At 34.5% G+C, this 27,723-nt stretch overlaps 1 protein-coding gene across 50 annotated transcripts in view; it reads left to right on the top strand.

The window, feature by feature from the left end:
- LOC145680673 (uncharacterized) overlaps positions 1 to 27,723 on the top strand; it is a 613,323-nt gene that overhangs the window by 25,207 nt on the left and 560,393 nt on the right. The window lies entirely within an intron of this gene.

The following is a 27,723-nucleotide window of genomic DNA, read 5'->3' as shown; positions in this document are numbered from 1 at the left end:
TTACCATTACCATTTCTATATACGATAATGAAACGCATGATACGGTCGCGAGAGAGTGAAATAAACTTTTTTTTTTTTTTTTTTAATTGCTATACTGAGATTATAATACCGGTAAGTTATTTACGGAACTGTTTCTTAACAAAAATATTGTTCTAGATTTGAGCCAATACAGTATGAACTTGTTGAAGCTTGCTTGAGAAAATCAAGCGACAATTACTCTCGTCTGGATATTAACCATTCTGAATGTAAATTTGTCTTAATTGTGTCAGTTTTAGTTTCATGATGTACATGTGATAGTTCTGCACAATTATTGTTTTAAGATTATAATCCTGATTTCTTGGAACTTGCCGAGGATTCTATTTCTCTTCTTTTACGAGAGAATAAGTAGTGCCATATTATATAGTGTTATTAATATATGAGGCATGAAAAAAGTTGTGAAAGTCGTTTTCTGGAGGATTGTTTGACAAAAGTACCCCACAGGACACAACCTTTTTCATATTTTCCTTATTTTGTTTCGAGCAAAACTATAATGCGCATTGCATGACAATTGAGACACGCGAAGGAAAGCGTTAGATTCGTTTTCGAAACATGTCAGTTTTCGATTTTTATCATTCAGTAAACTCTCTTAGTTTTGGTGTAGGAAGAAAATATAGTCCCTGGTCGCCCGCGGGAAATCTCCTTTGAAACTTAAAGTTTTGTTTAAGATTTTTTGAACTGAGATATCGAATTCGATTCTTTACACGATTACAAGACTTTTCAATTCTATTGTATCGAATAAATGTGGTCAGAATAAACGAATCTCGAAGCTGAAATATAAAATTAATTACGAGAAGATACTAAAACATGATCATCTTACTGAAAGTAAAATGTACAATAAGCGCTTCATCAGATGGGGGATTAGAGAAAAGAAAAGAAAGATTAAAGAACGGAAGGAAAGATGTAAAGCGGTTTCCAGGTTTGCGCCATGTTGAAGTACGGGATCACGATGTCGCGTGGTAATGTTAACGGGGCTGGTAGGTTAAAAACTGCGAAAGAGCGAAGATATAAGAAATGAAGAGAGAACTTGTATACTATAGAGGAGAAAGATTGGAATATACAAATTAAATGAATGATAGTTAAAAATTAAAACAATAAATAAAACTATAAAAATATAATAGTATATAAACAGTGGTAGATAATGCAGAATGAAAGAAAATAGATGAAATAATTGTAAATTATTGAAATATTAAAAATAAAAGAAATAGCGAACATCTCACTAAACTCTGCCACCTTTCTCTTGGTAAACTTATCCTCAACCATGCTCGTCCATTAACTCTTTCCCTGGTGAACAATAATCTGCCTGTACCGTTTTGCAGCGGTATTGAACAGACCGAAATTCAACCAGAACTAACTGAGATTAAACCTAACCGGAAACTTGCAACAATTTTATGCCATTAACATCTCAGCATAAACAACTGTAGCAAGTTGTTAATGTTTCTTCATGTTCTCTCATACTGGCTGGAGAGAAATTCCTTTTCTATGGCCTGATTCCCATTCCTCTTCCCGTGCGCTGTCAGTACTACAGGTTAACCCAATTAGATAAATCGAACGTTTCTGTTTACAGAGGAATCTAAAAATACTTTCTCAGAGGAGCTCCTTCCATTCATTTTCTGCAAATATATGTACATATTTTCTATTTAAAAACAAATTTCTGACCCTCAATTTCCTAATATTCTCCAAACATACCATAATAGTACAGTTATTGAACGTTGGGGAGTCTTGTTGCTGCGTTATATCATCATCCAGCGCCCAGATAAGGGATCCACTACAGTGAAGCGAACTACACAGACTATCGGTCCGAAGCCCATACCAACTTTTCAACTGCATCCAATACAGATCTTTAGAGGACCCCACCAATTGGTGTCGCTAAAATCCAATTTACCTAGCAAATCATGGTTTACTCGAGGGCTTATTCCTAGCCAGCATCTTGTACCTTACTCAAAAATAGTCAAAATCCCTAAGTTAGGGTTTTGGGAGCTTTATATTCAAATCAAGGACACTATCATTGTTACTCGCATGGCTTCCCTCATACGTCATTTTATTCATGATACGCAAGGAACAACAAATACTGCATCACTATTCAAATCTTGCCTCTGTCATTCATTCGTAGGTGACATGTTCGTATATCATCCACGACCAAGACCAGCCAAGTACAATTAAGGAGTTCGATGTAATAAGGGTGTAAGTCTGAAACATGCAGTTGGAGAAAAACTATGTTGAAAATTTAAGTATTTTTTTTCTTACATAAAACATTGTAATACGCAGCATTTTATTTCGATATTGAATTGAAATGTTACCAGGAGCTAAACAAGCATGACAAAAGCCACAAATGCGTTTGATGCAAAAAGGGCGTAAACTCGTTTAAGCCCTTCTTCTCAATTGTAGTCTCTAAACATCAAGCACCGAGCTAAATTCATTTGACCCTTCTTCATTTATTCATTCACAACCCTGGATGTAGACACCATACTTAAAGTATTTCTAGTTTTAATCATCTATAATACCACAGCTTATCACACTTACATCGTTTCCCATGCATTTTTTTTTTTTTTTTTTTGTTATGTTCACAAGTTTCTGTTATTGTTACTAGCTGAAATGCTCGTTCCTCACACGAAAAGAATAGAGTATGGGAAATATTTGAACTCCTTCAATCTTATGATACACATTTCAATAAAACTATAATGCTAATAATTATTAATATACACTACTTTTAGCATAAATTTTCAAACACTACCCCATAAAATACAAACTTCATTCGAAATGGCATGATAAAAACCCACCTTGAGGTAGATACAATCAGTGTTCCAAAAGTTATTTCAAATGGATCAGTCATTTTTTCCTACCCCGAGAACTATGGATTCGACACTATTCCTGGTCATTCTGGATATTTTATTTTTCACCCTTTCTCATCTACCATGCCGCTGGTGAATCAACGTGAGCGTAAACGGCATCGTGAGTATCAGTATTTATCTCATCGATTCCGGAAAGTGTGGATTCAGCACTAATATAGGTCGCTTTCGATTGTTTGCGTCACTTCTTCCAACCTCCACCCGGGGTGCTGGGGACGCCCTGCTCCACTGGGGGCTGAACTTGGACTTAAGAGACTTGATCACTGCTAAATTAAAATACCACTAATTTTACAGTAATTATGTGATATCTTAAAATAGATAAAAGATAATCGAAATGTGGAACAAGAGCACGCTAGACAATATTATTTTGCATGAGATACAGTTACCACGAGTCACTCCGTAGCTTTCCGTTTGCAGCCATTTAAAAACGCGAAAATAAATGCTGATTTTCTAAGTGGTTGGAAATCGAAAGCAGATAAGTCAGTCGTGATAGCGGTATCATGTAAAATAATATTGTCTAGCGAGCTTGTTCCACTTTTCGATTATCTTTTACCTATTTGAAGGTATCACATAGTTACTGTAAAATTAGCGGTATTTTAATTTCGCCGTGATAGTGCCTCTTAACGGCGTTGGGAGTGTCAGTATTCGTTTCAGTGATTCCGAAAATTTGGGATTAGACATTAATATCTGACATTTTCGATTACTTTATATCTTTGTTTTTCCTTCTTTCTTTTTTCCACTCTTGGTAGAGGTGGAAGTGTTTCCTAGATTGTGAATTATATATGTGCCAAGTTTGGTTGAAATTGCACCAGGCGTTTGAGTTATGGCGGAATATGTATACACTTAAACATCCTATAATTTGCATTCTGCATATTTCCTTCACATTGATATATATTTCATTGCATATTTATGTTTAATTCTGTAGAAACTTCTTATTAAGCTTTGTAAACGCGTAAGATTACATGGAGTTGTTAATTTCTTCATTACCATATATATAGGTGTGTATGAGCAGTGGTTTCTATGTTTCCACTGTCAATTCCGGTCCAACAATAGACGCTCAGAAAATAAGGAACTGAGTAGAATAAATAAGGACAAACAACACCTTCGGTGTTGACCCTGTGATAAAATAAGGAACCGAATAGAATAAATAACGACAGGCCTCACCTTCGGCTTTGCCCCTGTAAGAAGTAAAGAATTGAGTAAAATAAATACGAACTTTACCATTTGCATTACCGTAGCTATATATTCCACCACAAAACTCCGTATACTTTGAATCTTATAACATTATCACGTAACTACATGACTTGGGGCTCCAACAAATCATACACTGGACACTTTACTGCATGTGTTCTACTCTTTAATTTTTCTTTCCCTTTTTTCCTGCTTCTTCCCGTCCTATCAGGCAAAGTATTTTAGAGAAAGAGCTTATATTGTATATTTTTAAATAGACCTTGTGATAATGTGACCCTTTTTGTTTTAAATTTTATTTTATTTTGTACGAATTTTTCTTATATAACATTTAACATTAAATAATTCCAAACTGCATCATATTGTTTTGTAGGTTTCGGATTTTTAGGTATTGAAATGGTGTATGAAGTATAGATATATTAATTTTCCTATATTTGAAATCTTGTACAGCACAAACATCAAACGACTTTCCTAGAGTCACACAGAAGAAGAAAATATTTTGAGTTACTGTGCTTTTGGTACTTTTCACATTATTACATAGTACAAACAAAGGAATCAGTTCACTTTTTTGGAGTGCGACTGAACAAGAAAATATTTTGAAAGATTCTCTGGGGTGAACCTTTTTCTATCGTCTGTCAACACTTTTTTTAAATGCCGAAAAACTGCGTTCTACATCATATGATGTAAGAGGTACATGTTTCATAGCGGTTCCACAGAAAATTTTTCTGACCTTTGTATCCACGAACAGCTTGACTTACTAGCTCTTTCTCTATGAGACCTTTGTTATTTCATTGGTAAAACTGGTTGACAATGAAAGACTATAATTGATATCTCATGCATTAAAAAAAGAATTATTTCAAAAACACTTCAAAAGTTGAAAATAACCATAAACGCAATTTAGGACGTTATACGTTCTAAAAGCTGATCTAGGATCTTTTAAGTCGTAAGCTCCCAAATTAGAACATTTTATGTTCTCTAAAATTATTATATTTTTGATCTATGTCTAAAATTATTGTATTTTTGGTCTAATGTACAGAAAGCACGAAGTTTCTCCATTAACTATAGAAGAATAAAATAGAATCAAACCAAAGAATCCAAAAGCTACTGTTTGTCATAAGAATGTGAACTTTTGCTACTGTAGGTATTGTGAAATGTCTGAACAGTACTGAAGTTCGGTAGTCTAAAATAATGTTTTGAAATCTTATACAAAAATTGAAAGGTAATGTAGTTTTGAAAATCGTAAACAAAAATAGAAAGAAAATATAATTTTAAAAATTGTATTCTGATACTACACAGGAAGTATGGCACACAAGTAAATTGCGAAGGTTTCTGACAGAGCTTTCCCGTATACATTTAAATCCTATGAAGAGTGATAACACGTGGGATAAAAAAGACGCACCAGTGGTGTTAAGGGCGTAGCAGAACTAAAAATTTTCGTTTAGTTTCTCTGAAATAAGTTTCTGGTGAGCTGGAATATAGTTTTCGCAAACTATAATAGTGAATGACTCATACATTTAATGTTATGCCTTCTCATGCCTTTGGGCTTTAAAAGAAATCATCGGTTTGTTATTCCTACTACTTAAAGCGTCGAGTTCGTTGCACACAATCCTAATTGTATTCACCATTTGCTAAATCAACACTATTATGTGCTAACTCTCGGCAGCACGCAATTATATAGACCACCATTTGTTATCGTACTATCTTTTGATTTGAGTCACCATAATCACAATATTTGGCAGTGAATCATTATTTGGTTTCTCTTTCTCAGTGGAGCATTTTACTGTCTGTTCATTAATTGAGTTCAAACCTGTTGGCTGGGTGTTCCCTAAGGTGGCCCAAAAATTTCAAATTTATCCCACCATACCCCCTGGGCATTTTTTTTTTTTTTTTTTTTTTTTTTTTTACTGCAGCAGATAGTAGTCAATTGCCAAAATTTCAATGTCTTAGGTGGAATAGAAGGCAGTGCTCAACGTCTTACAAGTTTGAAAAATTGCCCTATTTTGTTCGTTTTCGAAATATAAATTTTAATTATGTAATTCTTTTCCCAGATGCTATTTTTGTGAAATAAATATCCAGAAAACTGTGTAAAGAAGTAAAAAGTGAGAAGTGTCAATATTTGGTCCTGAGGACTGTTCTGTTGCAAGTTTAAATATCAAGAAAACTACTAAATGTGAAAAAAATGAGAATTCAGTATTTGGTCGTGAGGACTGTTGTGTTGCATGTGATTGTTGTGGAATATGGACTCTGTGTGAAAATATGGCTTAGCCATCAATTTCAACACGTCAAGTAGACAGTGTATCCGTGATAGGTATCAGAGACGTAGAACCAATATCTAGATTTAATCAGTTACCAACTTTAAGGCAAGTTCTTCTCAGATTGCATTTTTTCTACAGGAAAAAAAATTTGAGAAATGCAAGTCACAGCACTATAAACGAATTAATTTCAGTGTGGCAAAAGGACCCTGAAACCTTGTCCTTTCACTATCAAACTAAACTACATACAAAACCTTGTGTTGATAAGCTTGAAAAAGTACATTCTGAATGGCTGCTGTTGAAAAAAATAAGGGAAGAATGTCTCATGCCCAAAAGAAACGTGAAACATCATTTCAAGAGCAGCTTGATAAAATATTTGATATTGCTCACAATGAAGCACTTACTATATGTAAAGTAGATGAAGACAAAGTTTTTAATTGATCAAAGGACAGAAAGAAATATGGTTATTTCATCAGAAGACAAGAAGTAGAGCAAAAAGAAGCAAGGATTCTTGAAAGAAGAAAAGAGACTTGAAAAAGGTACGGATCCAAGTTTGTTGTCACTGGCATCCCCAACTGTGACTGTTTCAAATTCCGAAGACGATTCATCAGAAAATTCTGATCGGGTCAAAGAGAAATCAGAGCTGTATAGTACATATAGGCCATCATGATTTTTGAAGAAAGAAAGAGAGAGAAAAAAAAAAGGGTGGGGGGTGGGGGATTTACGTACAAATTTGCAATCTGAACCAATTGAAAAGATATCTTTATTTTCTACACATGTTACTAGTGCATTAGATCGCGATAAAGTTTCCGATAGGGAAGTCTTAGGATTAATGGTCCCTATTGCAGCGGCACTAGGTCATGACCCTCAGTTCATTGCCATTATCACGAAACACAATTCAAGGCAAAAGGAAAGCAGAAAAAAAAAAAAACTGTTTTTGAAGGAATAAAGGAATCTGTTTCTTTTGACGATCCAGTCATTGTACATTGGAATGGGAAGATTCTTCCTGATTTTTTGGCACTGTTAAGGTAGATTGTTTTTCGTCTTAGTATCTGCAGATGGTAAAGATAAATTGCTTGATGTGACAAAAAATTTTAAGTAGTACTGGCGCGAATGCAGTTTACAATAAGATAACTGAATGGGGTTTGTGTAACAACATAGTAGGGATTGTTTTGACACTACATTAGTTAACACAGGATTGAAAACTAGAGTTTGCGTTTTTGGTGGAACACAAAGTTGAAAAAGAGTGGCTAGCATGCAGACACCACATTTTTGAAATTGTTCTCAGTAAAGTATTTGGAGCTTCCAGTTCCCCTGATATACCTTTATTCAAAAGATTCAGGGCAGCATGGCATTATATACACCAAGAAAATTATCAACCTTTGGGAGATTGATCCTGGCAGTGATGATTTTAAACTCACTGCAGACAGTGTTTTATTAGTTGCCTTAGGAAGCAAGAACCAACCCAGAGATGAATATATTGAGTTAATAAAGTGACTTAATAAAGCAGATCACTCTTTACTTGCTCTGGGCCATACTCGAGCCGAAGTTCATTGGAAAGCTCCAGGTGCAGTACATCATGCGCATTGGGTGGCGAAGCTACACAAAATATACTGATGATGACAGTTTCAAATCTACGCAAAAGGAAAAATCTCAGAACGCTTTGTGAAATTTTGAGGTCTTGTGTACGTCAAACATTGCATTGAAGCACCTGTGGCTACAAATGCTCCTTGGTCAGATCTTTCCCTGTGAAGTGATATGACAAAATACCATGACATTGATCCTGAAACAAGTGAGGTTGTGAAAAATGCCTTCAAACCTCATATTTTGGTACCTTTCCGATGAACTAGTTGGTTTATTCTCAAAATAGGTGTTAATAGTTTATTCCAGTGAGGACAAGGTGGCAATTGTCAATAAAATAAGTGTTAGCTGCAGACCGGAAGGTAAGAGGAGACTCAACTCTTTTAACTAACCAAGCTGTTTGGCTGATTTTGTCTCAAAAAGATCAGTCCAGTTGTTTGATAAGTTAAAAATAAATGCGTTTTTTTTTTTTTTTTTTTTTTTTTTTTACCGCACATCCGGATGAATGGAGCAGCAATCAACATTACATTAGAGGGGAAAAATAATCACAAACCTCAAAGTTGTAAATGACATAGCTCAGCCTGGAATCAAACTATTTGAAGACTTCAATAAGCTTTTGACAAATGATGAAGAAGAAAAACAGTGCTCCTGCAAGTGGTCGAAGCTAACAGACAGTTGGTTCCGACTCAGACGGCAAAAGAGGCAATTGTCGACAGTTTGAAACCGTCATCTTCAAATGATTAATCCATGTTTAGTTCTTCTACTACATTCTCATTTAAGATTTTTGTATTATTGCGTTATTTGTTGATATTCTACTAGGAAGTACACGTCATTTACTACTTTCCAGATGGTTGAAACTACTTCATTGAAACTAATCTAAAAATCCCTATTTGTGGATTTCATGTGCCTCTGAGCACTGTCTTCCAATTGGAATATAATCTTCTAATTTTGCCAGCAGAGTTGTTTTATTACTAGTAAAAAAATTAGGGGGTGTCTAGATATGCAAACTAATTTTGAAAATTTGACTATATAATATGGGCCACCCTAGTGTTCCCTGTATTATCTTAAACCTGCTTGGTGCGAGAATTTCATTTCTTATAGGTGCACTTAACCATTAACTACAATGGGAAAAGTAATACTCTCTTAGACCATAGTGGAGTCACCTTTGATTCCGTTTCATTTTCATGTAAAAACCTATTAATGAATAAATTTTCCTCAAAATTCCTTACTACCTTAGTTTCACTTATAATTTGCTGCAATTAAGTAAATTCACAATACAACTTCGAAAAATACTACAAAACGAGAACATTTTAAAGATATAATTGTTTTCAAAGTGAGCGTTAGCGAAGCTTGTACCTTCTACTCGTTGACATTTGTGTGTGCGCGTGTCCGTGTATTCTACGATAACTCTCGTAAAATTTACCCAGTTTTAACGTAGCTTTGTATGTTCTTTCTTTCAACATGCAGAAATAATCATATTCTTTAGGGCAGCATCCCACGAAAGGTCAAAGGTGGGTAAAATTTACCGGATATTGCAAGCTTGAACATGTGCATACAAAACAATTTTGTTGGATAATCTTAGCAAAAATTATTCTATTCTGACAAAATGGGTTGTACATTTCTCTTAGGGGATTCTGATGATTCCTACAGCGAGAGCTTAAAAACTGCCAGTAATGAAAACGTGAATTTGCAACACCAAGTTCATGTTTTTTGAAAATTTTATTTTAAAAAGTGTTTGATTTTGATGCAGTATTGCGAACATTTTTTTTTTTTCGAAGCTTCCGAAACATTCCTTCTGGATGGACCTAAAATCATTACAGAGAAAGGTTAAAGTAATCCCTCGATTTTTATGAAACGTTTCACGATAACTTTTGTAAAAGTTATTCGATGTTGTTAGAATTATGAACATCTTATAGATACTTTCTCTTAGTCCTCAGTGTCTAGATTGAGCAATGAATTTATAAAGTTTCATGATAACTCTCATAAAATATTGGATTTTTGTGTTGTAAAATGCACATTTTTTGAGGCTTCGCAATAATCACCACTACTTAGATTTAAAATATATCGACAACAGAAGAATAATTCCCCTCCTTTCGTTGTAATAAATATGTCACATGATTTCGTATGTAATATTTATTCCATTTCGATACAACATTGTGTGTTTATGAAGTCTCTCACACAGTCCCCAGTTGAAGTAAATCAAAAATGAGCAGTTAACCTCCCCAACACACAGACAGACACACACACACACACACACTGATTAAAAAAAAAAATGTTTTACAATAGCTCTTGTAAAATAAAATGAAACAACTTTAGTGGAATATGGCATAATTTTTTCTGATGATTTCCGATTGTCTTTACTGATGGAACTGAAATTAATCAATAACGAGAGAGTGCATTCCCCTCCCTCCCCTGTTTGTAAATAAAGTATTTCCGTGAGAATTTCGTAACAGCACTCCAATTTTTTATAAACAGAATGTGTGTTTTGGTTGATATTAGACTTATCCGTATAATTTGGGATTTAAATTAGAGGGGAGAGGAGGATCGCTAGCTTCAATAATGCACATCACTAGTACGTAGTTCTGTTTGTTTATTTGAAAAGTAATATTACATCCCCCCTTTGTTTTATGACCATTTTTTTTTTAAAAAAAAAGGTAACACTCCTCAGTCATTAAGCTGTCTGAGACATTTTGTATATAAATCGAATTATATATATATATATATATATATATATATATATATATATATATATATATATATATAAACAGATATACTACTTATAATAAGATTTAGTTGTCAGAGACATTTCCCTGTTTGCTATGATTCTTGTAGACATTTAGAAAGCATTTGGAGTGATGATTGGTACTTCTGGTTCTTACTCCATAGACAGAAGTTTGATCGACGTCGTTTGTGGGTTTGGATTGTGCTTCCAACCCTTGATACTGCTGTGGTTCCTTAACTTGCGGTGGATACTGCTGTGGTTCCTTAACTTGCGGTGGGTGAATGCTCTCTGCTGTCGTGAAAGTCTTGTGTTTGAGATCTCTAAAAGTGTTTATTAAGGTCTTTTCCGAAGAGAGAAGTATTTTCCGTCGCCTTTTCTGTGGTTGGGAGATCTGAAGTTTAAATTGAATACTTGCAGAGTCCATAGTTGTGTACCAAATCACCACCAGCCATGCACTTGAACGATGTCTATAGAATGATTGGCATACTTGTCGTTTAATGTATCAAGAGCACTTTCATTTGTAGAATTATATAAATGAATGGTAGGCGATATTTTGTTCACATTATATTATCTGTCATTGTGTATAGATTATAGAAGAAATATTGCCCTCGTTTTTCCCAGCTTTAAGAGATTAATGGCTTATCTAGAAAAAAAAAAAAAAATGAATGGACTGATACTGGGCTTGTTTCTCATGTGAGTATGAGATATTCGATAAATGTTCCGTATACATATATTGTATCTGTTGTGTGAAACTGCATGACATACTGTGTAAATCCTAAATAAAAAATTACTATTGGATACTGTGATGGATGGATGGAAATGAAAATGGGAGTTTTGATGCAAATTCGAGATTTTTTTTTTTTTGATAGGATAAAAGAGAACTGTGTCAGGGAAATTGATTTTCAGCATGTTAGTGTTATCCCTGCCTAAATATTGTTTGAAACCCAATTTTATGTACAAACGATTTTCATAATATTGGTGTTTTGATGATCTACGTTAGGTCAATAAATGCTTTTACCTTGAAGAGGTATTTCAGACGTCTTTCTTTACCCTTGTTTATCGCTTTAAGTTACAGTAAAATCTTTCAGAAGAACAAATCTATATTAGCCATAATAAATGTTGATGTGGGCCTATTGCTGTTATATCATAGTGTTTGTATATATGTTCTTATCGATGATGTGGCTAAGCGGTTAGCGTACGCGCCTTTGGTGTTGGAGACCCGGGTTCCATTCCCGGCGGGAGCTCAGGTGGTTCGGATTCCACGGGACGTTAAACTCAACTCAACTTGTTGTTTTTGCATCTAGTAAGCTGAGAAAATAAGGGTAGGTTCGTATACATGATGTACGTGTTAAATTTCATTTTTTGTCTGAAAGTTTTGATCTTTTGGAAGTGGTTGAAGTTATTCATTTGTTGTAAGTGATCAATACATGTTACATTTACTTTCATAAATGAATGGATTTTGTATGAAGAATCTCTTTTGACGAGATACTTGTTAACTCTTTTAGATTCTTGGATTTTGGGGAAAGTTGTTTTTTTAAATTGATACTGCCTTATTCCAACATCATGGCTTGAACGTCATTCTTTTCAGAATGAAACAAGCTTTCAAGTGGTGCCATGCGCATGTGATCATGATGTAGGAAATAAGGGAAATTTGGGATAAACGGGGAAATTTTCCTCTGAAAGATTTTTTCTTTTTGCGTCCTCTGGACCGGCTCCGGCTACAAGTTGCCGAATAATGTACTTTGAAAATAACACAAATTAGATACCGTAGATGCGGGCTACTTGGACCCAATTTTGCAATAAATTCGTTCTTTCGGCCTGTTTTCATCCACGAAAACTCGAAAGTTATTGTCATAAGGCATATTAAGTGGAACTACAGGCTTTATTATACATATCGAGAACAGTTTTAGTTACATATATTGAAAACAAAGCACAGGCGATTATTGTAAAAAATGGGTCCAAGTAAGACTCGCGCTCGGGTTACTTGAACCCACTCCCATATTTTCCTACAGAAAACCATTGAAATCTGCTCTGTGACTAAGTAGGACGTAGGTGTTCCAAGAACAACACTTTTTACTTACTGCAAACCACAAAGAGAACATGTTAAGAGGTACTATCAAATATAATGACTGTAATAGCTGATTACGTTTTCTTCTACAGCTGCACGAGCCATATCTATATTAGCAGCGAATCTAGTCGTTGCCTGGAGGTGCAGTTTCTAAAATAACTTCACCCAATCTCGACTGGGAAGATTGTCTTAGAAAGCAATGACAGTTCTCCCATACATGGCTAAATAGGACTTCACAATAAATCTGAATTCAAGTTAATTAACGAGGAACCCGAAATCAGAAACTTTATCAAGATGACTAGCGAAGGCTAATTCTTTTTCTTCAGTGAACACTTTCAGATGACCCGGATTCTGCCTTGACCTGTTCTTTAATCTTCTTTCTATGGTGGAACGACTTATCTTGAAGTGAACTTCTGTTTCTTTTTGCGACATTTTCTCCGACTGAATTGCTGGTAAACATTCTTCAAGCTGTTATGAAAAATCAGCATATTTTCGACCTGCAGGCAATCTTTTATATTAATGTGCCATTTTTTACCGGTATCCTTAAGGAAATAATGAAAAGTCCTTACTTGTGTGACACGTGACAACAGACCTTTATTTTTCATTGATAACGATAACAAAGGATGGGGTGGGATAAAGCTAACAAAAGATGTGGTGGGACAAAATATCCATGTTTTCCAGGTCATATGTACACACTTCATAAATAATACAATTACGCACACATCTTATTGTATATGAGAAAGTTTACCATGTCAGTTTCATTAACCTATATGTAACTACTTATGTGTTTACTTAGCACTGGTTCCACTTCCTTGCAAATAGTGTCCACACATAAAAGTTTGGCGGTCAATAAATACACTCTTTTCGTCAACGACCTTTCTCACCGATGCTGCTCAATCGTAGCCTACCACAGAACTAGTTTCAATGTGTGTACGCCTGCTTTATGATCCCATCTAACGGATCTAACTCTGAACTCACTCATTATTGCATTGCATATGGGACTTTAAACGAGTTTTTGGTATGGGTCCAAGTAGCCCCTTAAGGGTCCAAGTAGCCCGCAGTTACGGTACTATCACAGAATCGAACGAGGTAACAGCACTCTTATCCTTGTAATATACCACGCATTACACTTAAAGTACACCACCTAATAACCATTCGCAAATAAAAATGCAACAAACCCACATACTCAACTAAGTAACTAAAACAACACACACTTTCCTTATTTGGCTCAGAACAATAAGGGAGGGGAGGGAGGAAGTGGAAAACGTTATAGCGTTCATTTCTTAGTATATGCGCATGAACTGTGGATCTGTAGTACCGATAAACAAAACTGGTGAACATACTTTTCCTTCCAGTATTGTAAAGCAAAGGCAGACGTGTTTCTATGCTACTCCAAAACACATGGCTTCGTTTCAGTTCTAAACTTGAAGTGATGTCATTACCATATATTGTCGAACGCAAAGAGTGAAAAATACATTTTGTTACAACGTTGTACCCTCTAGACAAACCTGAAGCAAGCATATTGGTTCTAAGGGATGGTAATTGATGACATGTGTGTGTAGATCAGCGTTTGTGCCGAAGAATGTAAAAGAATTAAATAACTTCAAGTTTCAGTAGAATATTACCATAATAAAAGTGAAGGATATTACTTTTACTTTACAATAGAGCTGCTATACATTCGTGAATGTTACCTATGACATTCCTAAACTATCTAAGTCTCTATAAAAGTTTTCTTTAAACGAAATTTGTGATGAGGCAAATCTTCAAAATTTTTACTATTTGCTTTAAATTTTAATCGTTAGATTAGCTATGCTCAGTTTTTTTTTTTTTTTTTTTTTTTTTTTTTTTTTTTAAACACAGTTATGAACAGAGCAAGTTTAAGTTCTTAACAAATTTTGTAGATGGCACGTTACTTATTTACAAAAATGATGGTGGATTTCTTTACTAATTAGTTAGGTCAACAGCATTAATTCGAACGTAAAATTTACTACGTAGAGAACGTTTGTGCAATAACAGATTGAATTTTCCACATCTCACAAATATTCCACTACTTTGTTCAGAAACTGTTTGCGATTATTAGTTTTTACTATGCGCGCGGAATACTGCAAGATGAAATTTTGGAAGTGAGAGTGACATCTGAGTTACTCAGATTTGCTGAGGAAGGTACCAGAGAATACTGATTAAACTCAGTGAAAATAGGGTAAATTTACAAATCATTACGAACATGTGTCATTTCATATCCGTAAATAACAATTCGTATGTTGAAGGTAGGGATTGAGTGGGTCAAGGGATGTTTTGAAGTTCATCCTGATGTTCCTCCAACTACGTTTCAACAGACGTGGCTCTGCTTATTAGTACATTTCTTTCTTGAAAGATTGCGTCGCTGTTAGGCTACATCTACACTACTTAATTAGATTCGTCTGATCACTTAAAACACCCTCGCACAAAGATTGACAGTAATTCTTCTTTGAGAGGAATAAAAACGCCAACGAAATACTATAAAATTGCTATCAACACCAGCACAAAGTCACCGTAATTTTTCTCTGATGATGTTTGCCATGAGTTCCGCTATACCATCATCATCTTGGTAATAGATCATTGTCTGTCTTGGATAAGCACCACCTCTGATAACCTTTATTTTACCACGCATCCACAATTTACCCTATTTGAATATCGAAATTGTCTCAAATTTTACACTAAGCAACTTCTGGCCTATTGCATAGAAGTCAAAGTGCATAATATTTAATGTTATTAACTCAAACATTTTGACTTGGTGCGATTGAAATGTCCGCTTTTCCATTGGTAACTTTCAAAGAAAGAAAGAATAATTAAAGAAGTCTCCGGCTGCATCAATACACTTTTGTCATTGCTGAACCAGCGGTTAATTCCATGACGATCGTCCTGTCGTCAGAGAGGTTATTTCGTACGAAGAAATTACCCAGGTACTAGAAGAGGTGGTAGTCGGTGGAAAAGGTTTCAAAATTTCAAGATTTCAAAAGGTTTCAAATACGATGGGTAAGGAAGGGTTTCAAAATTGAACTTAATTGAGAGTTTGAACCGTCTTTTGAACAGCATGTAGGCTTGCATTTCTGTGCAGCGTTTCTGTGGGTGCGTTTGTAAACTGTCCAGTATGTTGATCACGATCCAACCACTGTCCTGACCGTTTACGATTGTAATATATGAAGCGGCCGTACGACGTAGAGTGTTGTATGACTAATTCATCTGCAGCTGTTTGAGGTCCGCTTTCATGGTAATCCTGAAGCTCATCAGAACATGCTGTTGATCTGTGACGCGGTGCCTACTTTTTAGTGTTGCATCACAAATCAACTGCATTTGGCGTGTTTATTTACCACTCCTGGCCAAAATGCTTTATTCAGATTTTTAATCGAAGTATGGAGAATGTTTCATTTGAATTCGTAAAAGAAAATCACTCTTAATTGTGTTTTCTTCGTAATGCATTTTTCACGACCTTTTTAGCAGCATCTGATTGACAGCTACAACCTGTTTTTGAACATGTACGAAGTTTGCGATGCCTTACACGTGACCTTGGTCTATCCATTGGTAGCATTCCAGAAGGTAGTTTTCCACCAGACGTAAAATCGGACCCGCATCATTCCCAGTACTACAGTGCATTGGTATTTCCATTATTTTGATAACTGTATAACTATTTATTGTTTAACGGGAAATCCAATTTTGTTTCTAAATATAGAAAAGCAGTTAAGAAACGTGATGCAAGCTAATTGTTTCGTGTTATTGAATTTTTATGTATTGTTTATATACAAGATTCGAATTTTGTATGTGTCTTGATGCATGAGTTTAATTTATTGTAGTGATTATGGAAGGTCGTTTCAGATTTATGGTAACGAATTTGGTCAGGTAGTAGTACGCACAAACACGCCCGAATAGTTATTGCAGGTACTTCGAAAAGTATTGTGTGTTGATTTACAGGGAGAATACCTCTTGTGTATGTGATGGTCATATGGCTCTGAAAGTTACGGCCTTTTAGGAGAGCTATATTTGTGCCTTTTTAGACATTGCGTATAGTTATAATCAAATAAGTAAACTGTATGCCAAAAAGTTTCCATATGTCAAAAAAGGGATTAATGCTGTGTTGAATTGCAACAGAACGGCCATCCCTGCTTTGCTGATTCCTCCAATATTAGCAGTATAGATATCGTACACTCTGGTGAATTCTTGGTTCGGTTCAAAATGTGTATTCCCTGATACATCATGAGCACCCACCATAGAAACAATAGCAAGGACAGCACAATGTTTCGCTGCAACCTAAATCTCATGATTGCTTAAAATTTACATTTGGTAAAGAAGCATAAAGGTTTGAGTTCATATGTCCCGTCTGTCGCGTATCATGAAAAGTAGAGAGCTGTTTGAACACCATTTTGCTGGGGAACAGGTGAAAATTTGCAGTCTGGATGAGACATGAGTATGTCTGTCGAAACATGATAAAGAAAGGTTTATCTTCTATCGTCTCTGTGATTGCAGAGGTCATTCTGACAGTATATGTGAATATGCCGAAGTTTTCCGGCCGGCTTTACGGTAGCTGGTGTTTTTTTTTTTTTTCCTTAACAGCCTCCACTTTTTCCTGTCTTGACCGATTTCTTAGTCTTATTGATGGCACTCTTCTTGCCTTCTGCCCTTTTTCTCTCTATTACATCTTTATTCCGATTTTTTCCCTCATTCTCTTCAGATCATTATACCTCAGCACGTAGAGGTAAGGCACTGCGTTGAAGTCTGATAATGAAAACCATGCCCTTTTTTCTATAAATATATTTATCTTTTAATTTCTTCGTTATTTTTGTTTAAAAAATCATGTAAGAAAGGATAAAAGATTAATACATAAAAATTAGTAGAAATAGAAACCACTTCTTATTTTGTCATTATTATAAAGAAGTTATCTCACAGTTTGTTGAATTCTTTCAATTTTATTGTCTTTCTCTTGTTACACTGAACTTTCACTGTTCACATATACACATACACTAAATAAATATTTAACACTAAACATATTAAAGTATCACTTATTCTGACTATTTCCAGGAATGTTTATTTCTCTTACGTTTTTCAATCTCGAATCTATTGCATTTTAGGTTTAATGTCCTTAAATTGTATGTATTCCATGTTTTTTTTTTTCCTTTTTTGTCTGATGTAAAGGCAAACTTACACTATATAGAGTGAATAAAAAGGCTAGAATTGAAGTAGCTTGTTACCACACGAACATTTCGGAGCCACTAGTATGCTGTGATATTCCATCTCTTTATGGCAGCGACAATCTTGTGTTGTCATTCACCAGGACAAGGCGTCCAGTAATACGGCAAAGTCGGCGCTGACGTACATGGAGCGAATGACATGAAACGGAAATTCATGCAGTTTGTTTTACAGTCATTCCTGTTGTGAGAACCCCTAATACATCCGCATGGATTTTTGTGGGTTCTCATTGTTTCAGCTAGCATTGGGCCGTTAAGAGCCTTACAAACTTGACAGTCTTTGGAAAGTTTGTCAAGAGGAGTGGAACAGATTTAACAAATTGTGCTTTAACGCATTCTCCCTCAGTAGAAAATGGAATACAGAGCGATAGCTAACAGACAGGGCTTGCTTATCGATCATAACCGTGGTGGCGTCGCGTTATTCCTTAAGCTGATAAACGTGCCATATTCGTTAACATCAGCGTGAGACGACTGTATAGTAATCTGAAAAGTGTGATACAGAATTTTATCGTACAAATGTAAGTGTATCAGATGTATTCTGCGATATGTCAAGTGAATCGTCATTTTCGTAAAAATAGTTTACTTCCTTTAATGTCGCCGTGTATTTTAAGGTATTCATATATTTGCCAACTAAAGTGGGAAAGGAAAAGAAAGTACATAGCTTGAAGTAAGGGTCAAAGAACCAGAAAAAAGTTCTTTCTACGTATAACTCCTTTTATATTTATATCTGAGATGACTCAGTGATACTACAGTTACCTATGTAGTATAGCGATCGGTGGCACATACTGCCTCTCTCTTATAGCTATAAACATGGATTTTCTAATGAGTTCTCGTTTTTCTCCAATTTAATCCGTCGTACGTTTTCAGCGTTTTGAAAAGACTATCATTTTTCAAAATGATCAATGTACTAATTTCAGTAGATCGTCATCGTCTTTAGCCCGGAAAAATCGTTAATTGTAAAATTAAATCAATACGTAAATGGATTAGTGTTGGCATCATGTGTTTGCAAAATTAATTCGTGGTAGAACGTGGTTACTTGCACGTAAAATTATTCCACCTGTCATATACAGAAGTTGATCCCTCTCCATCCGAAAGACTTGTAGACAGCAATACTTGTCAAATTGAGTTTTACTGAGCAGCAAAACGGTACGTACACGTGTATACTCTTAGTTGTGTAACAGAATGACGATGTTGTAGCAGGCAAAATTCCTCGAATAAGTCGCCTTTGGGAAAGGTATGGCTGGCTCTTTTCCGTGCAAACTTTAGCATAGCTTTATGGTAGAACATACCACTATTAGTGTTATGATTAAAGCTTTATGCACAGTAGCCTCCTCCACAACATACATCATCAACAGAATAGTATCCAAAGGGGGGGGGGGGGGGGTCACTGAAGTCCTGTTTTTAAAGAAGATCCAGGATCAGGTAATCTGTGTGAATCAGCCTCTGTAGCTACAGTACTAAAGAGGAACGAGTTTCAAGAAAACAAACGAGTGGAGTAATGTGATGAAAAGTATAGTTAAAAATCACAACTTCATGAATAACCTTCGTCCGCTAAGTTTCTGTTGAAACGATTGAAAGTTTGTTTTCTGATTAGTCGTGGAACTTTTCAATATTAGCATATACGCTTGTTGAGGGATCAAGGTAATCCTTTTTTGATTTGCTGAATTAATGTCGAATACTGCGCAAGCGAAATAAATATTAGTGTTTTTGTACTAAATCATAGTTGTACATCAGATTACAGGTAGTAGTTCGGATACATTAATACATTTTTTCGTTATTTAATATTTTGTCACGTTAAATCGGGACAGCGAACAGATGTCAGATTAACATATTTCAATATTAAATCCTTTATGGACCCTAGTTAACTATTTGGATATCATATTACTTAATTTAAGCCGTCGTGTATTGGTATGTCGAGCAGAGCTCAATTGTTCCCGAGAAGTGCAATACGTTCTTGACGCTTCTACTTCTGATCTGCGTAATGGATTTCAATTAAATTGTGCCTGACGATTAAGACCATTAAAGCAAGGTTTATAAAGAAATAGAATCTAAAATCGCTTGAACCATATTGGAATAAGCACCGAGAAAACACTTGTTGCATAGCAGTTAATGGAATCAAGCTACATCTGAACGTAAATAACCATTTATTCATGTATCATTGTTAATGTTGTGTAAATTTTATGGATAAGAAGTAAGATGTTTAACAAGGGGATTATGTTAGTGACCCACTGGAAAACGCATAAGGTTAGGGCGCTGAAAGGGCGAGTGTGGTTGCAGTTATTGTCAATTAAAATATTTTGAGAAAATGCAGTTTTCTCGCTATTTGCTGATAGCCTCTTAAAATATTTTGGGTAAATGCATATAAAGTGTTATGAATGTGCATTACTTTGGAGTGGAGCTCGACACTTTTCCGGAAACTAAGTTTTTTCCTAAACTCTTGTGGTTAGCAACTGAAAAAAGACCCGAAGCAGCGAGCTTTAAAATTAGAAATATTTTAGTAAGATCATATTTAGTAATATTTTAATACTACTTTGCAAATCGTTGCTGATTATGAGAACCTACATTTCAAAATTATATTCTCAGTGGAATTTTGCAGTCAGATTGTAACAATAAGTAGAATTATTGAATGAAAGAAGCTAGAAAAAATAACAACTTCCATGGTTTGCTTCATAACAGTCCTTCAGAGCGTCATGTCTTAAGCTTTTCTAATCTTGTATTTGTAGGGAAAACTGTATCACTGAGTCACCCGAAGTTTCACACTACCAATTCATTTACTTTGACCGGGATGCTAGGTGCTCTTTTTTTTAACAGTGTTTTATGTAGATATTCGTTAAATACATTTGTTGAAGAGCAAGTTGGTCATTCAGTTATGCTATGAATATTTAAGGTTCGTTAAATTTACCAGTGAAAGAGGTACTGGAAGCTCAATTGACATTGGAATATTTGACAAATTCCCAATGTTTTCTCAAAGAATAGGCTACTTAAGGCGGATGAATAAATATTTGTAGTAAACAGTAAGATAAACCGTAGCTGTTTTTCTTTTAATTATTTTATTTTTAAATCAGCTCTCATGCAAACTATCTTTCATTTTCAATTTCTTGTATCATGTTCATTATAGTAAAATTTTAAATAGGCATATGTGGAACAGTGTCGTTATTATTGCTTTTATTTATTTATTTTATTTATTGGTACTAGATCCAGCAATCATTGCAACACAAAAGCTCTGACTAGCCAACAAAACCACACTAAGTAGAACAGACGTCGGGTATGAGACGACCAAGTATTACCAAATACATTTTCGATGTCTAAATAAATCGCTGCAGATATCGATATGTATCATGATAATTCATATTATTTGCAATCGTGTTACTGATACACGAATGTGAGTTATTACTTCCGAATAATAATTTTTTATTGACCAACATTAAAACGGGACAAAATTGGCTATTTTGTTAGAATGACAGGATGACCGAGAAGTAAGAAATAAGATGATAACGGTACGTATGATCAATATAGTTTTTGAGGTTGCTATAAATGTTTATGTATAAACTCAGTATTCTATTTCAACAAAGATCATCATCATAGTTGGAATTTACGGTAGCAGCTACTTACATGAAAGTATCCATGATATCCTTTCAAGTATTAATCCATAAGAAATTTGAAATAAGCCTGAGTAAAACAGCTGACAGTCTGATCAATATGTAATATAGTATTTTAAGTATATATTATTTACGAGGGCGGATTAATAAATAACGCACAACAATTTATGTAGAAGAGACTGTAATAGACAGTTCATTAAGAATAGATAGAAAGTAAAGGCCAAAGCTAGTTTTCAACATAGTCGCCAAGTCTCACGACATATTTCTCCCATTGCGGCACAAGCTTTAGAATACCCTGTATATAGAAGTCCGTCTTTAGAGAATATATCTATCTGGGCTCAAGGGATTTGATTTCATAATTGGATTGAAACATTCTCCGCCTCAGAATGTCTTCATCGGGCCAAAAATATGATAGTCTGAAAGTGCTAGATCAGGACTAAATTTCACGTGCTTCAACATCATCTAAACTTCTATAGTTTTTCATGAACAGAAACCACAACATGGGGTCGTGCATTGTCATGGAGAGATGTGATATTTCCAGCATTAATGCTATGCTGCTTGTCACGAAGCTCATAACACATCTTTGCCAATGTTTGTTTCATGCGATGCAGCATTTATAGTGGCCCAACGTGTTAAAAATACACTAATAGGAAGAATCTTTTGCAAATCTAAGTATGCAATCACAAGTACCTTTATTATTATTATTATTAAATAAGGTTGAGTTACCTTGAATTTATTTTTTGTTGGGAAATCTATGTTACCATTCTATAGATGACCACTTTGTTTTAGGTGTGTAGCAGTATGCCCAGGATACCTCACTGTAATGATACCTCCCAGAAAAGCATGTCCTTCAGCACACCGTGCGAGATGTTCCAGACGTGTCGGTTTCGCTGCCCCTTAATGGACGCCTGAGAGGTTTTTCCTGTCCACTGACTGAACGAAATTTCAGTTTGTTGTGCACCGTGCACCATATCATACGGTGTACCGTACGAATTGTTGATTATGTTTGACAGTGTTCTAAAATGTCTCTTCGGTCATTACGAATTTCCGCTTCAGTGATCATGACATTCTGTTCGTTTGATGCTGTTACTAGATGGCCGCGACGTGGCAATTCAGCAGGTTCAAACAGGCCTGCTCAAAGAAATCATACTATCGAAAGATATTTGTACGGTCCATACAGTACACTTCATACACAATCACCATTTCCTTATGAATTCCATATCGGTTTGTCTTTTTGTCCACAATAAACGAAGTATATATCTTTCTTTCTCTCTCTCTCCATCTGCTCTAGTTTACGCTTCTGCCGCCAAAGATTACACCGATCGAACAACTGCCGACTACAGTGCGAACTTAATCTCTTTCAATTTTCACATCCCACATCAGTGTAATATCGCGTGAAACAACTGTTGTGTGTTACTTGTTGATTAGCTCTCGTATTTTCTTTCATTTTGCTTCTTACCGGTATTCAGGCAATTCTTCGATATTTCACTATACGATATAGTGCATATCTTGCGTGGGGCGTAACATAGAACGTAAATTCCTGCATTGTTATTGGATTGAAACATTTTACAAGTTTAAAAACCAACAAATTGAGAACGTAAATTTTATGCAGATATTTTAATAGGTTTACATAAGGAAAGGATATTAGGAACTATATGAATTGGAAGTGTAGATAATTTGGGCATCAGTACAATTTTAGAAGTATACTTTAGTCAAAAGGAACATTCATTACGTAACTCATGTACGACTTGAAGCACGTAGTAGAGACGAAATTTGGATTGAGTGTTGTGAAGTGCAAGAGAAAGCTTTCATGAATTCTTCCAAAGATCATTTAGTAGTTATACAATATTGTTAACGTATATTCAATTGGCTTTTGGATTTATATGAATCGGAAACTCTACTTTTCGTACGCTTTTTATTCATGAATTATTATTATCTACTGAGAACCTCATGTTACAATTTAAGGAACAGTAAGTGCACCTTTGTATCGTTTATTTTCATATATTTTATAATATATATTTGTTGTAAATAACTTATGCCTATTTAACATTTTACTCTAATGTTTTTTTTTTTTAAATGTTGACTTATTTGCTAATTTGGTTAGATATGTTCTATATATCGCCCCTCAGTTGCCGTACACTGCCTAAATAACTTCGTTTTAGATGCCTCAATAGAGAGGAGGTAACGTTGATATCACTTTGATATCATTATTATTTGGAATTAAATGTCATTAATAGAGAATAAGTTTTTTTTTTTTTTTTTTTTTTTTTTTTTTTTTTTTTTTTTAAGCTGTATACAGCTTTAAACAAGTATTGAAGGTTTATGCATTAGGCAGTGAGTGGCGATATGTAAATTTAATTTTAAATACCTAGAGCCTTGAGGTTTTTCTCTTGAGCGATGCGTTTCGAAATTTTTATTGGTATAATTGGTGGTTTACTGTTATCATTATTTTGTAATTTGTGTATTGATTTATGTATTTTTATCATGTTGGTAACAGTTGCTGTGATTTAGTAATTGATGAATTTACTAAATAGGCAGTGTTCATATTACTTACTGTTTCTTTGATATTCTTATTCTTGTTAAACATAAAGAAAAACATGTGCGTCATGTTACTACCACTATTTATTCTGGTTTTTATAATCACATTCCTTGTGCTATGGTTCGACTTTTTATATGCTGAGTTCCTAATATTAGGGAATTGAGGATAACCTGAATTGAGTCTAATGTTTGTGTATCATTTCATTGTCATGCGTTACATACGTTACATTTAATTGTAGGGAAATGAAAATAAGTATGTTTATAAAATTGAAGTTCTTGGTTACGTTAGAAAAATAACATTTTATTTGCATTCTGTTCACTTTTGTGAGAAAAGTATTATCAATTAGAGTTACGCGCAGAAGTTCCGTTTGTGTGGATATACGAATTCGTATTAATAGAGAATTGGCGGCTGAATCTATCTCACGTCTCGATTTTATCTGCTTAGTAGGAGTGTTTGTAGGGAACTTAAGTCCATTTCGATGTGGCAGATATGGGCACTTTTCGCACTCGGTCAAAAGTTGTAACTGTCGTTGCATTTCGCCCTTTACCATGCGGGTCGTCTGGTATGATGATTATCTGCTGAAGGCAAGTCATTAGGTCACGTGTGTTGATTTGTGATTGAAGATGAACTGGTGCAAGGACATCATCTTGTGACGATACGTTTAGCTGTTGGACTCGATTCGCGAAAAACTTCGAGCTACGAAAATCTCATGGCTCTAGGAATTTTAACATGGAAATCAAGAACAAACAAGGTAAGTTATTACGTAGTGCAAGACGCAGCGTGATTTGGGAAAGAGCTGTTGGAGAGTTTTGAATCTTCGATCGAGACAGAGAGGTAAGTGCAGAAAATAAAGAATATAGAATATTTAACTGAAGTCCACGTATTTTCAATTAAATATTAGTTCTTAAATCTTCTATAGTAACAGTCTGTCGAAATACTACTTGCAACACTGTTTGCAGGTTTTTAGTATGTGGCATCTGCGTGTATCCATTGAAAACAAACACAGTGGGCAATACAAAAACAGAAATTAGAGCTACTTGGCATAAAGTGTGAGAATTACTGACCTTCCATACAACCTATTTTACAGTGATGAATTTAAGGGATAGTTTAATGGCATTGCACGTCAGTACGAATTTTGGCTTCGTATTATTATTGTCGTATTTCAATATTTTTGAAAGTTAGTGAAGAGATTGATCAATGACTATTGTTTTTTTTTAAATAAAAAGCTTACTTTTAAATGGATTATTTTGAATCATATTATTGTTAAAATGTTTATTAAAGTACACGGTATTGAGTATATTAATTATTTTCATTAGACATAGGATACCTAGCGTCTTAAATGGAATTCTGTGGAGCTAAATTTATTGACGATATTTGTGATGGTTTTTCAGAAGATTATACCATAAAACAAAATTCAGTTGTAATCATCGTTTGATTCCTGGTTGATTTAAGGTTTCGTGTGCGACTATTGCTAGAAATTATGTGGGCTTGCAGAATGTAGGAAGTATCTCCCAAATCTTATAACTGATGGAAATGATAGGTGTTTCATTAGGATCAGAAATAACTTGCCAAAAGATATAACAATTATGTATTGAAGTGACACGATATCGAAAAAGTAGAAAACTTGGGAAAGCAATACGAATCTGATTTCGTTTATTAGATGCGAAAGAAGTTATATATCATATATTATTTCACTTCTAAAGACATTTGTCAAAATATCTTCTCATTTCCACATTTAATCCTGTAAAACTTAGTGAATTATTGAATCAGTTGTGTTAAATAGAAGAGAGAAATAACATAGAAACGATATGCAAGGTGAACATAAGTCATTTGACAAAAATGCGTTTGAAATTGATTATTTACCAATTACGAAATGATTACATGTTGTAACATAGTATTAAGTTAGATCACCTAAATCAAATGTTCAAAATGCTCTCCAACATTTTAAATGTACAATTACATCTTTTAAGCAAGAAAAATATATTACATCGCTTATGTTATTGGATAATATAATCAAATTCAGTAGTGATACTCTCTTAATTGCTCTAGATTTTTTTTTTAACGTTAAAGAAGCTTAATCTTTCATAAAGAATAAAAAGTCCAAATAATTCAATAACGTCTTGATAGTTGTGGTTATGCATCCACTACTTTTGAAGTAGAAACACATGTTCATCCTTTAACAACTTTCTATTCATTCAAAGCTAATAATTGTAGATGTAACAAAGTATAAATTCTTGTTGAAATTACTTCTTCTAATGTATTATTGAGCTGTTGCTACTGTAGTCAGTTGATAACTGAAGAACTCTAGTGTAAAGCGACTTACGGCCCATGCTTACTTCAATCACTAAATTTTGAATTACGAAGTTTTACGATATATTGTCCTAATTCTGCAGACCTTCTTCACATCAAATAAAGACGAAGATTTAGTATGAGTTTGCTTAGCAGATATTTTGGAAGTGCATTAGCAAATCAGTGATTCGAATAATTATTTTGTTCGACTATTGGAATATATTATTTAAAATTTAATAGCACAATAAATTTAATATCCTGTGAGTACGTTGCGTCACAGGAAATGTCACAGATATTAGACACTTTGTGATTTCCCTTTTCATGAAACGGAGTAGTAATGTTTAGCAATACAAGTACGTTCATAATTTTCTTTGTTTCGCTAGAAAACTGAAACTAATGTAATTTAATAACATATTTGGGAAAACTTGCTTAAGAAAACAATCCTTATACCTACCTTAAGTTCCTAGGTTATGGATATATATTTTTGCTGGCAAAACACTAGAGTTTCACATTGTATCTCTGCAGGTAACTGCAAGATACACGTTCTAGTTTTATTTTGATGTAATTAAGTTGGAAACGTTTTGTGTAAGAGTTCATTAGATTATTATGGATATTCGTCGAACTTATATTACCGTATATGTTGTGCCACGCGAAAGGCTACTGAAGAAACAGCTTAGTTTTGAATATGTTAGGCGTTTGTTGCAAGACTAATTATTTCGAAGTGTTAGCCGGGGTTGAAGAGTGTTACTGAATTCGTTACTGTTATTTCCTTACATAATGTATTTTTAAAAAAAAAAAAAGTTTTATATTTCGTAATTGGAAATGAAAGCAAGGGAGAAAACATGCGAGTCGAGAAAGGGAAAAAAAAAAAAGAAAAACATTACAGAAGCCAGTAAGACAAAAGCTCGTAAATTTTTGATAATTTCTTACCTGGTTTATTTTCTTTTACATTTTTGAGCTGAACATTTTTGAGCCTGTTGATTGTTAATTATGTTTACCCTTTAAATATAATAGTTGTGTCGGAAATATTCAGATTTATGGAATGATGAATACTTTGAGTGGTCGAATAATGGAAAATAATAGTTCTAAAACTAATTAATAGATAACCTTACCAACTAATGTTGATTGAATCATCATGCTCCCGAAAGATAGTGTTACTAAGAAAGAATCAATGTGTCTACTCTTTGAAGAATAAGATCATGAGGAATTTATCCCTGGGGACTTCGAATAAATTTGAAAGGAATACAGAAGGCAAATAAATTCGGACATCCTGTTTACTCAAATTTAGTCAAGTTTGAATTTCCTTTCACTAGCTACACTCAGAATCATGACATTTGTATAAGCAGGTTTCGGGTAAAATAATTGATCCACAGTTACGGGT

Source organism: Thermobia domestica, chromosome 3, assembly GCF_964235325.1.
Source record: "Thermobia domestica chromosome 3, izTheDome1.hap1.1, whole genome shotgun sequence".
Taxonomy (NCBI): Eukaryota; Metazoa; Arthropoda; class Insecta; order Zygentoma; family Lepismatidae; genus Thermobia; species Thermobia domestica.
Note: the sequence above shows the minus strand (reverse complement) of the source record. Positions and strands in the feature narration are given on the sequence as shown.